A 13,066-nucleotide genomic window follows, 5' to 3' on the forward strand; every position below is an offset into this window, starting at 1 on the left:
ATGATATGAAGAAATTAGAACAACTGTTTCCAGAAAAAAACACAAGAAATTTTTTAAGATCAGCATATTTATTCAGATTAAAAATTTTCAACAACATTCTAGGAGATGTGATACATCACACACACACACACACACACACACAGGAAAACAGTTAAAAATATCTAGGTAGAAAAAACATGCTGAATATAAAAAGAGTAACCAGTATGGCACTGGACTTTTACTCTGCAATAATAAATTAAGACTAAAGTGAAGAGCTTTGAGACATAAAAGTAGTAGTCAATATTTTCACATCAATTTACTTGTTTTGTAGATGTGAAAAACAACAAAATACATACTAAAATATGTTTAGAAAACATAATTTATGAATTCATTTTGAAATAATTGCCTAAATAGTAAGTGCCAAATAATGCTGAATGTCTCTTATGCCATTAAGAGACATTAATGTCTCTTACATTTAATGGCATAAGAGACATTCACAAACTATTTTTTAATAGGCTTGGCTTTACTGTGCGTAAAATATGTCCTTTATTATGTTTTATTGTTAAGTATGTAATTATCCCTGTACATATAATGGTTGGAAATGTATAATAAATTATTGTCATATTTTTTTATGCTGCAAATTATGGAAAATTTGATTTCATGTTTAACTCCTTTATGTTACATATTTCACAATAAATACTAAAAACATATTTGAAATGCATATATCAAAGGTTACTTTTTATATCAGTTGTATTGGAGATGAGTTATACTCTTTATATTTACCTTAATGCACTTTTTAATTAAACTCAGTATTGCTTTTACATTTAAAAAATTAGTGTGTGACTAGCTTAGAGCCTTATTTATTTATTTATTTATTTATTTATTTATTTTTCTGAGATGGAGTCCTGCTCTGTCGCCAGGCTGCTGGAGTGCAATGGTGCGATCTAGGCTCACTGCAACCTCTGCCTCCTGAGTTACAGCAATTCTCCTGCCTCAGCCTCCTGAGTAGCTGGGATTACAGGTGCATGCCATCATGCCCAGCTAATTTTTGTATTTTATGTAGAGACAGGGTTTCACCATGTTGGCCAGGATGGTTTCAATTTCTTGACCTCGTGATCTGCCCGCCTTAGCCTCTGAAAGTGCTGAAATTACAGGCTTGAGCCACTGCACCCGGCCTTTTGTTTTATAATATAACTGACTGCATTATAATATGTAATAAATTCTATTTGGTAATGAGGAATGTCTGCTTAATAGCACCACCACTTTTGTCCAAGTTATTTTCAAAGAAGTTAGGTTATGGATACACAAAGTTAGAGAAACAGGTGTTTATGCATTATTAGCTTTCTTCTGTTAAGCTGTAATGCTTTCCTTCTAAATCTACCACCATTATGAAATAATGTGTTATCTCAATATATGAGAGTCACCCATGTTTTTAATGCCAGATCATAATAGTTAAAATTGATTTATAGGAAAGTAGGTCAGGAATGCTTATATGACAGAATATTTTATGTCTGGTGCTTAGTAAAATAAGAAAATGCAATGATAGAAAGAGTGTGTATTTATCTAAAGCAGTGAGACTGCAACTCCTTTGTGTCATTTGGAATTTTCATAACTGGGGAAGCAGGGTGGCCTGACCTCCAGGGTAGAGAGGTAGGGAGGGGAAGTGGAAGCCAAGATGATAGCTGGAGATAAAAACCATATGCAGCCAGACCACTGAGCCTGGGCAGTGATGTGGGCAGGGGCAGGTGAGGGTGCAAGTCCTCTTAGAGCGAAAGAGGCTTTATGTGCATTGGTTAGAAATGAGGCTAATGCAGAACTGGGACAACAAACTCGTGGGCTGAAAAAAGTGGCTGTGATTTACAAGTGGAGGCTCTGCGAAAAATCAAAGAAGTCTGGCAACATATTCATGGTCATTAAAGCAGCTGGGTTTCATAAGTCTGGAGTCTGCCAGGATCATGATTCAGAGCTCCCCATGTGTAAAATCAGCTTGTGGGCAAGGAACTGGCATATGTAATTATTTGTTAATGGTAGGGACATATATACAAGATAATAAAGCATTACCAATAAAAAACGTTTTTATTTTTAAACAATTTGTTTATAAGAAAAATGTTAAACGTTATGATTTAGAATTTCCCTGTGTGGCAATAAAATAAGAAAACTCAAAATCATAGCATTGAAACGATTCAAAACATGTAAATATCCAACAGTTAATGTTTACAGTATAAGCAGAATTAGAAACTTAATTACTTTTAGTTTAGGTGAATATACAGAAAATTCCTTTGTGAGACAGCTCAAGACTATGAAGTTTTTTAGTAAAAATATTAAATGTGATATATACTTAGAACACTAGGTAAATGATGGGAGTGAAAACAAATGGAAGGAAATCCTGACAGCATATTTAATAATACTATTAATTCAATGCAAAGTGAAAATCCTCAAAGCAATAGAGGAAAGTGACTTTTAAGAAGGGGAAACACAGACAAAGTCGAAAGAAATAATGTAGAATTCAGCTGCTAACACAAAGGAGGAAATCGACTCAGTAACATTTCATACTTCTTGGCATCCTTCTACTCTAAGGTTTTCCGTGTTTCAATTGTTGATGTTCTAATCCATTAGGGGTTTTCTTTTTGGCAAGGTAAGAACAGAAGAGACTTCATTGTGCCACTATAAACAAAGTTTAAGTAATTATAACGCAAAAGCTTTCCAAAAATGATTTCTCTTCTCTGGACTCTGAAACTGGGTGTTGGAGAAAGCTTCCTGGTGTGGTATTTCTCAGTTTTCATTTTCACCCTGGCTAAGAGGGCTATTTTTGCACAGCCTTTTTCTTATTTTGATAAATCCAAGTTGGTTTCATTTCTTGAGTAGCATATTACCCTGAAATTAGTACAAATGGCTAAGAGGTTTTGATTTGTCTCAAGTTAGGCAGACTTCAATATATTTGTAGTTCCATTTGCGTAGCAGAAGGCTACTGGATTACCTTTGCTTGCCCATTTCTATGCCTTACCAGCTAGCTTATTATTAATGTTGTATACTTTATAGACCTAATAAACTTGAAATCATTGAGAGATTTGTCTAGATTAGAGTTTTGCTCTCAGTAATATCAGGATTCCAAAAACCAAACTGAATAGAAAAAAGATTTTGTTTTCATATTTAGTGGGTTGTCTTTTGTATCCTAGTTCCATATATTCAATAAATTCACTCTTAATTCTAAGTCTTTTATTAAGCCATAAGTTTGCAATAACTTGTCCATGTATCTTTATTGTATGTTGGTTTGTTATATCAAAGTTTGCTTCCTCTATCAAACCTTTTTGAAGTAATCTGATCTAAATTTGATAATTCTAATCACTACGGATTGCCTTATCTTCTATGTAAATAGGTCATATGCTTTCATTTGGGTTAGAGGATTTTACTATGTACATTTATCTTGGGTAACAAAAAAACTGATAAGGTCAAATTTCTAAAGCAGTCTTTCAGCAAAGAAACAAGAGTAAGAAGTCATGTAATGTTTATCAAGCATTGGGGAAAGTACTCTTTTTTCAATAAATGGTGCTGGGATAGCTGGCTAGCTATATGCAGAAGACTGAAACTGGACCCCTGCTTATGACCATATACAAAAATTAAATTAAAATAGAATAAAGATTTAAATGTGAAATATCCAACTATAAGAACTCTAGAAGAAAATCTAGTAAAATCATTCTGGACATTGGCTTTGGGAAATAATTTATGACTAAATCCTCAAAACCAGTTGCAACTATAACAAAAATTGACAAGTGGTACCTAATTAAACTGAAGAGATTTTTCACAGCAAAAGAAAATACCAACTGAGCAAATAGACACTTCACAGAATGGAATAAAATATTTGCTAACTGTGCATCTGACAAAGGTCTAACATCCAGAATCTGAAAGTAACTTAACAAGTCAACAAGCAAAAAATAATAACTCCATTAAAAAATTCGTAAAAAGCATGAACAGACGCTTCTCAAAAGAAGACATACAAGTGGCCAAAAACCACAATTAGGTATCATCTTACACCAGTTAGAATGGCTATTATCAGAACGTCAAAAGCAATAGATGCTGGCAAGGTTTTGGAGAAAAGGGAACACTTAAACAATGTTGGTGGGAGTATAAATAAGTCTAGTTATTGTGCAAAGCACTTTGAAGATTTCTCAAAGAATTTAAAACAGAACTACCACTTGACCCAGCAATCCCATTACTAGGTATATATTGAAAAGAAAATAAATTGTTCTGCCAAAAGGACACATACACTTGTATGCACATCACAGCACAATTCACAATAGCAAAGACATAAAATCAACCTCGATGCCCATCAATGGTGACTGGATTTTTAAAAAATGTGGTACACATACACCGTGGAATACAATGCAGCCATAAAAAGGAATAAAATCAAGTTTTTTGCAGCAACATGGATGCAGAAGCATGGATGAGCTGCATATTCTCATTTATAACTGGGAACTAATCAATGGGTACTCATAGGCATAAAGATACCGGCAAAAGACACTGGGGACTACTAGAGGAGGGAGGAAGAAAAAGGGGAAAGGGTTAAAAAACCTAACTATTGGGTACTAGGCTCAATACTGGGTGATGGTATCAGTCATACCCCAAATCTCATCATTATGCAATACACCCAGGTAACAAACCTGCACCTACACCCCGAGAATATAAAAGTTGAAATTATAAAATTTGCTTTACTAAATATAATTTTAGACACAGAAAGTATACAAGGATGAGGAAACTGAACCATAAAGATAAGAAGCAAGGTCATATAGTGAGTACGTGGCCAGGCTTTAGACCCAGACAATCTGGTGCCAGAGCTTAGTTGCTCACATACCTACTAAAGAACACCTGAAATTGGGTTCTGATAATAATAAACCATGGTCCAAGAAAAGTCACTGCCACCTATCTTTTTTCTCTTTAGAAAATATGCTTGGTCTTTGAAGGTTCCTGACTGGCCAGTCATAGCTGGCAGAGTGTGCCAACTTTCCTACTAGTATTTTTGTGGAAAATAGACTTACCTTCTAAGACACGGGTTCTAAGGGGCTTAATTTGATTTTCCCATGTGTATGGTTTGGTAAAACTGAGTAGTTCCCTTTTTCTATCCTAGTTTAAAAAATAAATTTAGAAACTACACAATAATATTATACTATTATTTATTTGTTGGTTAAGGTTATTTGTAGGCCTTAACTAACATTTTATTTATATAAGTAATAAACACATTTTTGTATTCTAAGTAACTGGTATGTTCTTTGTCTTCTGTTAGAACTGGATAATACCAAAAATATAATAAATTACAATCTTTTATATCTACAAATAAGAAAGACCTTAGATCCACAAGGCCTATGTAACTTGCTTGTGGGCACATTGTTCTCTAGTGACTGAATCAGGAGAAAAATTCAGCAGGGCAGACTCTAGGCTAGTTCTCTTTTTGCCATAACATTTAGAGGCTAGATAAAAAGTTATGTTTTATGTATTAGGTGAAATACTTTTGAAATTCATCCCAAGACATACATAGAATTGATGAGAAATAAAACTATATTAAAAACAATTTAAGTAAAAATTAATATGTTGTTTTAACATGCATCTAGATTTCTTCTTGTCATCAGAGAAAATCCACTAAGAACACAATCCAGGAGGCTTCAATCAGCAAGATAAAATGTTTTGATCTGCTATGAGTCTGATCACATGCTTAGAGTGCTTAGAGTTTGGGTAAAGCACTCAGACACGTTTATACTCCAGATAACGTTTGCTTGAACTATCTGCTCTGATTACTTATTCGTTGGCAGGGAAAACTATTCACACATAATTGTTAGAAAGTACTTTAGATTCAGACAAACTTTGATTAGAATCTTGACAATTCCATGTGCTACCTGTGTGACCTTGGCCCAACTACTTTAAACAATAAAGCCTAAGTTTATTTGTCTATAACATGGAGATCCTGTAGGACATGATTGTTGTTCTGAATGAAATGAAGTGCTTAACTATTTCTGACACATAGTATAATATCTAATTTAAAAATAATATTTTATTATCTTTATTATTGTTCTCACTATTAAGTGTCCAATGAACAAATTGATCGCAAATTTTTCTCGTATACTTCTAAAGGATTTACATCAATAGACAAAGCACTTTTTCCTTCCAGTTGGATAGATAATCTTTTGGGGGAGAAGGCTGTAAAGAAAGTGAAGTTGTATAAGGAATTCTAAATGAACTCAGTTAAAGCTAGATGCTTAAATTATGCCTTGGGAAAGCACAGGACTAGAAATGTACAATTACTTATTTAATGTTTGCATGAGCTAAATGCATGTGGGAAAATATAAAAGATTACAAGAAAAATTATTACTAAGATTTCTAGAATTTCTTAAGTAAATGTTAAAGAGAATTTATAATCAAATCTGAATGTGGATCACTTAGAATGTCTTCATGCAGCAGTGAACTTTAAGGAATACGTAAGCAAAGAGGTGAGTCATGGAGAAGAATAAAATGGACTCTCCAATTGTGAGGGTCGACTTAAGATAAAATTTACAATACTGAGCTAATAAGCTCTACCTGGTTTTTCAGCAGAATTAAAAGTTCTTGCCTAGGAGTTAGAGAATATAAGAGCATGAAAAATTTTTCAAAAAAACCTTGCTTTTCATTCTTCAATGACAGGAAATACTACATCAACACAAAATACTAGATCAACCCACAATAATGAGAACTGCGATGTCTTTTAAGTTTTTGGCAAAAAGCCCACTAATCAGAATAGTATTACTGTTCAAAAGTTGTATCATTTAAAAATAATTTTATTTAAGGAATAGATTATAGACGAGTTGGACCTACCATTTAGTTGTTGACCTTTTTTCTTGTAGTTGATGATTTTGGTAATCAATGTTGGCTTCTTCCATGACTGTATTGTTTACTTTTATATAACATAAATTATAGTCTTGGTTTTTGTCTTCTATCAAAGGTAGTGAATATTTATTTCACAAATTTGTTAGACTGTTTAATTCATAAGAAGCAAAAACAAACTCCTGCTTGAACGGCTCTAATTGTAATCAATTTCACTTGTGAAATAATTTTATGATAATGTGTCATTCATATAAAATAAACTTTTTAAATCCATAATCCATTGGTTCATTGGTGAATGTTTCTCAGTTCAGCCTAAAAATTGGATAAACTGCAAAGAATAAAGTCTCTAGAGTGATTTTCAACTTAAAGAATATAAAAGATTGTGAGTTGCCTAGTAAAAAATTTCTATAATTCCCCTGTGAGGAGTGCCTCTAATTGTTTGCCTAGATTGCTATGGGCAATGGCAATTTTAAATATTATCATATTCATGTATTTATCACTGCTACTGTATGACATGGTTATGCGCAGCTCAGGGAGATTTGCATCCACTCTCTTTCTTACTCTACCATCTAAATATGCACTGAACCTATTTCAAAGGCAATCATCTGGTAGAAACCTTAATTAGCACTATAGGCAGAAGTTGTTAGTGATCACATTGCATTGTATACACCAAGCCTACAGGATTTTAATTTTTTTCAAACAGAAGGGTTGAAAATGTGTTGTTCCAATGAAAACTTCTCTCAGAATTACTTGTATTGAATTAAAATGATTTTGCCTACTATTATGAATGTATATGTTCATCTATTACATATAATGGTATAAATTACACATGGAGGCAATATAATATAGTAAATAGACTTTTCAGACAGGAAAATATTCAGTTTTTTTGTTTAAATGACACAAAATATGATTGTTGATATAAATCTATAATTATTTCAATGACCAAAACCATTTTTTTTCCTCATATGTAAAAGAGACCAAATGGGAACAATTTTACTGAAACTCCTCCATATGGTAGTTACTGTCATTATTATTAGCATTTTATATTAGTTATTTCCTCCTCCATTTGAAAGCACCTTGTACATAGTTCTAGTTTAATTCTTATCATATTGCTATGTCTCTCTCTTCTCTCTGGAATTATACAGAATACAATATTAGTGCATAGGGATATTTGCTAAATGAATAAATAATTTGCTGTGAGATAACATAAATCTATTTATAAATCATACAGTGAATAATGTTATCTTATATTGACTGTAGGGACGTAAATAGAAACAAAATATTTTCTACATCAGAACACTTTTTAATTTAAATAAAATATAAATAGACATGCTAATGTAAACAGAAACAAAATGTAGATTTAATATTGACATATTATCTTTAAATATGTTTAGCATCATATGTAAAATAATTCTATTTCCTAACTTTAAGCATTTAAAATATGACAGAAAATTGCTTTTACAAGAATTGTTGGTCCCAGTGCATATATGCAGACAGCTTGATAAAGTAGAAAGAAAATGGTCATTGAAGTAAGAATGACTTGGGTTCAAATCAAATTTTTTAACCTTGACATATAAGGGAATGAAGATGGAGTACAGAAGAAAGGCAAAATAAGAAACAATAAAGGAAGGTTGATGCAAGAACATGAATCACAAAAATGGGAGGAGAAACTTAACAAGGGAGACCAAATGCAGGCAAGATTAAGCTAAAGATATAGAGACAGTGAAATAGTAGAATAAATGGTAAAAATAAAAAAAGATATATTTTCTCATTTACTCAGAACTACTGTAGCCAACTAGCCTTCGTAAAGAGGGTTGCATAAGTCAAATTAAAGGGGAAATCAATTTATGTCACTTTTATCCCTTCCTGGATATTGATGGTGAGACATAAGAAAAAGACAGTTGGTTCTGTTGTGCTAAATAGTGTTTTTTGAGTAGTTGGTCCTTTGTTTTGGCATTAAAGCGTCTTTGAATATTGCAAAATATGTGTATAAATTGCATGAGAATAAAAAAGAAAAACTGAAAGAGGAGGTAAGGAGTGTGAAGTAAAGAAGGAGTAGAGCCATATGGCTATGCAGAACCCCTCTGTTGCATCAGAATGTAGGTTATATACGTCCACACTTGTGTGAGTGATGTTTGAGGGGAATCTTAGGGGATGGGAGCTGAGTTCCACACCTGGGATATTATAGTAGAATGTGAGATCAGCAAAGCAGACTGTGTGATGGTCCATAAATGAGGAACTACAACTAGCAACGATTATGAAAATCACTCATTACACCCTTTTTCTTTTCCTGACTCTTCCCAGAAGTTTTGGAGAGATTTCCTGGATCCTGGGATTCCACCACAGCTGGAATAGATTTTCAGTCTATTATATTTACAAAAAATCTAAAAAGATAGGATATCTGGGTTGACATCTGGCTTAAAAGGATTGGAGCTAGACACACATTATAATATACTCAAATGATGTGAGTCAGTTTCTAAAGATGAATCAGTTATTCAAACAAACAAAAGAACAAACAAATAAATGAAAATTGATTTCTTCAAAAAGCGTTAGTGCTAATTTCATTTTCAGCCATTTGGATGGCGGTTAGATGTAATATATTTACCCCTCCAACATTTTTTTTTAACCAATTCAACTTTTCTAACCAGTTTTTGCCCAAAGACCTAGCTTTAGTTACTGCAAGAAGACAGGATGACCCAGGCTGACTCTATACAAAGTATCACCAGAGGTTGCCTTGACTCCAGTGAATGGATGTTGCTTGCATCTGTCATGGAGTGATCCATTAAGGAATTGGGATTTTAGAGGCAGGTTAACTTTCTGTATAGTTTCCTAAAGAACTGTGTGAACAGATACGGTCTTCCAGTGTACTTGATTTTGAAATGTCATGACCTTATTATGCCTGTTTATAATATTTGTGAAAGCAATCTAACCTAAGCATGTTTTACTTCCTTTTCACTCTCAGAACAAATAGGACTTAGTGGCAGAAAACTGCTATACATCAAAACTTATCCAGCTATGGATTCAACTTGAATGGTAACATTATCATTTTTCTCTATAACCTTAACCTTTAAGCCACTTTGCACTGACTGTTATTTTCAAATGAGCTGAATTAGATAAAATGGTAGTTAATATATTTCCATTTTTATAAGCATTTTATTGGATTATATCATATATAATGAAAATACACAACTTATAATTATCACAAAGTGAGCACACTCATTTATCTATTCTATATCTATATCGATCTCTGTATTTAAATATATATCTATGTATATGCAGGATATTTCAGGTATATAAAACCAGATATTTCTGGTATATTAAAACATATATCAGCATATATTATTTCAAAGGTACTAGTTACAAAAATTAATTCTCGGTGAGATTTAGTTTTTTTTAATTCATCAACTGAGAAAGACCAAAGCAGTTACATATGTATTATTGCCAAATATAAATTAAACAAGAACTTTTATATTCTGTTGCTAAGCAAAACATTCCAGAGGACAATTTGGCAATACATACCAAAACTCTTAAAAATATGCATATATTTGACTCAGCACTTCTTTCAAAGAATTTATCCTAAGAAAATAAACCTGAATGTTTCCACAAAGAGTTTATATTAGTAGTACTTTGTTAACCATAGTGAAATTTAGGGAAAGTAATCACAGTCAGTTCTTCCAAAGTAGGAAATATTTTATGTAAAATATGGTGCATTCATAGAAAAGAATAATCCATGGTCATTAAAATTTTATGAAAGCAAAATATTCATTGTTATAAGGAAATGAGTCTAATATATATTTAGGGTACTAAAGAAGAATAGGTACTATATAAAAACCTTATTTAGAAGTATAACTATTATACAAACATATATTTATGCAATAGGATAATAATATCAGGGACACAATAGATGTTACATACAAGTAAGATGACAGACCAAAGTGAAAACTAATGTTTGAGAATGGTTTCATGATGTGAAGGCCTTTCACATGGTGACCTCAAGCCCAGATAATAGGTAGAAACAGATTCAAAGCATAAGAAGCATGTTTGTAAAGAGTTTTCTTTTGTTTTGCTTTCTTTTTGGAGAGTGAAGTTCCTATGCAGGGACTCCCAACCTCCCTCCATTTGCTTTCTCTCAAGTCCATTTATAGAAGCTCAAAAAAGACTCATCACGTTGCTTGAGATGTATCACCTATACTATGTAAAGGTACACTTTGGGCTGTTCTCTGGAATATGCCAGAAGGATAACAAGGCAAAAAGGACATGGCTATTCCCCCAAAGCAGCTAGGCAGAAAGAGGGCAGTAACCTTTTGGAAATAAATCTTTCCTAACCCAGGCATAAGAATGTTTGGGAACCACAGGAAGGAGAGTGTAGAGCTACTATAATGACTACCCATGAAAAGTACCTAGAAGGTTCTATAGGGACATGAACTGCAGGAAATACTGGGCCTGCAGGAAGAACAGTTACTTGGTAAAATGCTGAATCATAGCTATGATGGAGGTGTGGCAGGAGTGGACAGGTGAGGGGACCACTGAAGTGCCCAGGAAGGTACCATAAGGGACAGAGACAGAAATCAGATATACCCACTGCTGTAGAATGCTGTGTCATCTTGAGCTTGAATCTAATGAGATCAGAATCTAAATTACTAAGCAGTAGGCAGAAGGAGATGCTCTGAGCAAAAAAGATAGAAGAGGGAACGCTTTCCCCACAGTGGCCCTGACTATGGTGAAAGGAAAGAATCCAAATGTTAAAGTTCACAGTTTTGAGTATTAGTATTTATTTGATATTAGATGTTTTTACTGGACTTTAGAAAATTCTTCATTTTGTTGCCCACTTTCTATTGGTACATTAACTTTCTAAAAAATATTATTTATGCTTAATTATTAAGGATATCAAAACTTTGGTTTTCTGTATCATTCAGAAAACAGTCATAAAAACAGAAATCATATTGACTGTTTCAAACAGAATGCATTTAATACATGGGATAGGGCGCTAATGTTTTGAAACCTCTGAAGGAAGAAAAAGGAGAGGAGACTAATGTAGGAGTATAGGAAGGATGATAGATTTTTACTCTGAGATCAGAAAGCTGCAAATGTCCCTGAGTTGGACATAAGCCGACACCTGCTGCTGTGCTGCTGTATGTGCCACTGCAGCAATTCAGTCTCCAGACCAGCACTGACTCTGCCGGGCTGGACCTCCAAAGAGGGGCCTCTGTTTGGTCTGCTACTGCTGCAGCTGCTAAAGATTATAACTGTCTCCCCATCAATGCCAACAGAGCCAACGTAAGCAACTACTTCTTTTAGAGCTAGATGCAGAACATACTTTTTCCTTCAACCTGCCTTTTAATATCTATGCCCTATCACCCACTGGCAAAGCTTACCAAAAGCCAGCTAGTTAAGAAGTCTAGAGAAAGTGCTTTAAAGGGCCCTGCTTTGGGGACACAAAGCAGAATATGTGAAGTAAGGACCAATGTAGGGCCAAAAGAAAAGTGATATATAATTTGCCCGATGAATATAAATTATTTTTCAAATTCATTTATCTTTTTATTTTACAATGTCTTATGAACATACAGAAGTTCTAAATTTCATTTATTAAATGTTTTACCCTTTTCTTCTGTTTTTTTTTTTCTATTAATATTTTGGTTAACATGCCCTCTCTCTATGTATAATTACATATGTATGTAATATACGTATTAATATGTATATAAATTTCCCCTAACACAACATATACATGTTTATATATTTATATTTAAATTTTAATCTTTCTGAGTATTTATTTGTATTTTGAGAGAGATATCTTGTTCCTTCCTTCCTTCCCTTTTACCTTCTGTCCTTCCTTCTTTTCAGCAATTTATTATCATTATTTTTGGAAGTGGTAACCTAATTTTTTTAGCACTGTTTATTTTACAATTTATTATTTCATCAACCATTGTAAATGCCACCACGGAGAGGTCTCTAAACTTACTGGTTCTTATTTTTCTTCCGATTCTCTCTTTTACCACACTAATCAAGATTTAGCTGATATTTGAAGACCATTAACCATTATCCATTATTATTATCATGACCTTTATGTAGTTTACAAAACTCAAATTTCTATTCTTAGCTCTTGTCTGCTGTATCTCCCATCCCACCATTTGGCCCCCTTGACTAGCCTCTTACTTTCTCTTACCTCACCAGATACTCCTTCTCAGCCTCCTTTAACAGTTTCTTCTTCTAAGTTACTGATTTTTAATGTTCAAGTTTCCTA

This window comes from Cebus imitator, unplaced genomic scaffold (genome assembly GCF_001604975.1).
Source record: "Cebus imitator isolate Cc_AM_T3 unplaced genomic scaffold, Cebus_imitator-1.0 Scaffold46, whole genome shotgun sequence".
Taxonomy (NCBI): domain Eukaryota; kingdom Metazoa; phylum Chordata; class Mammalia; order Primates; family Cebidae; genus Cebus; species Cebus imitator.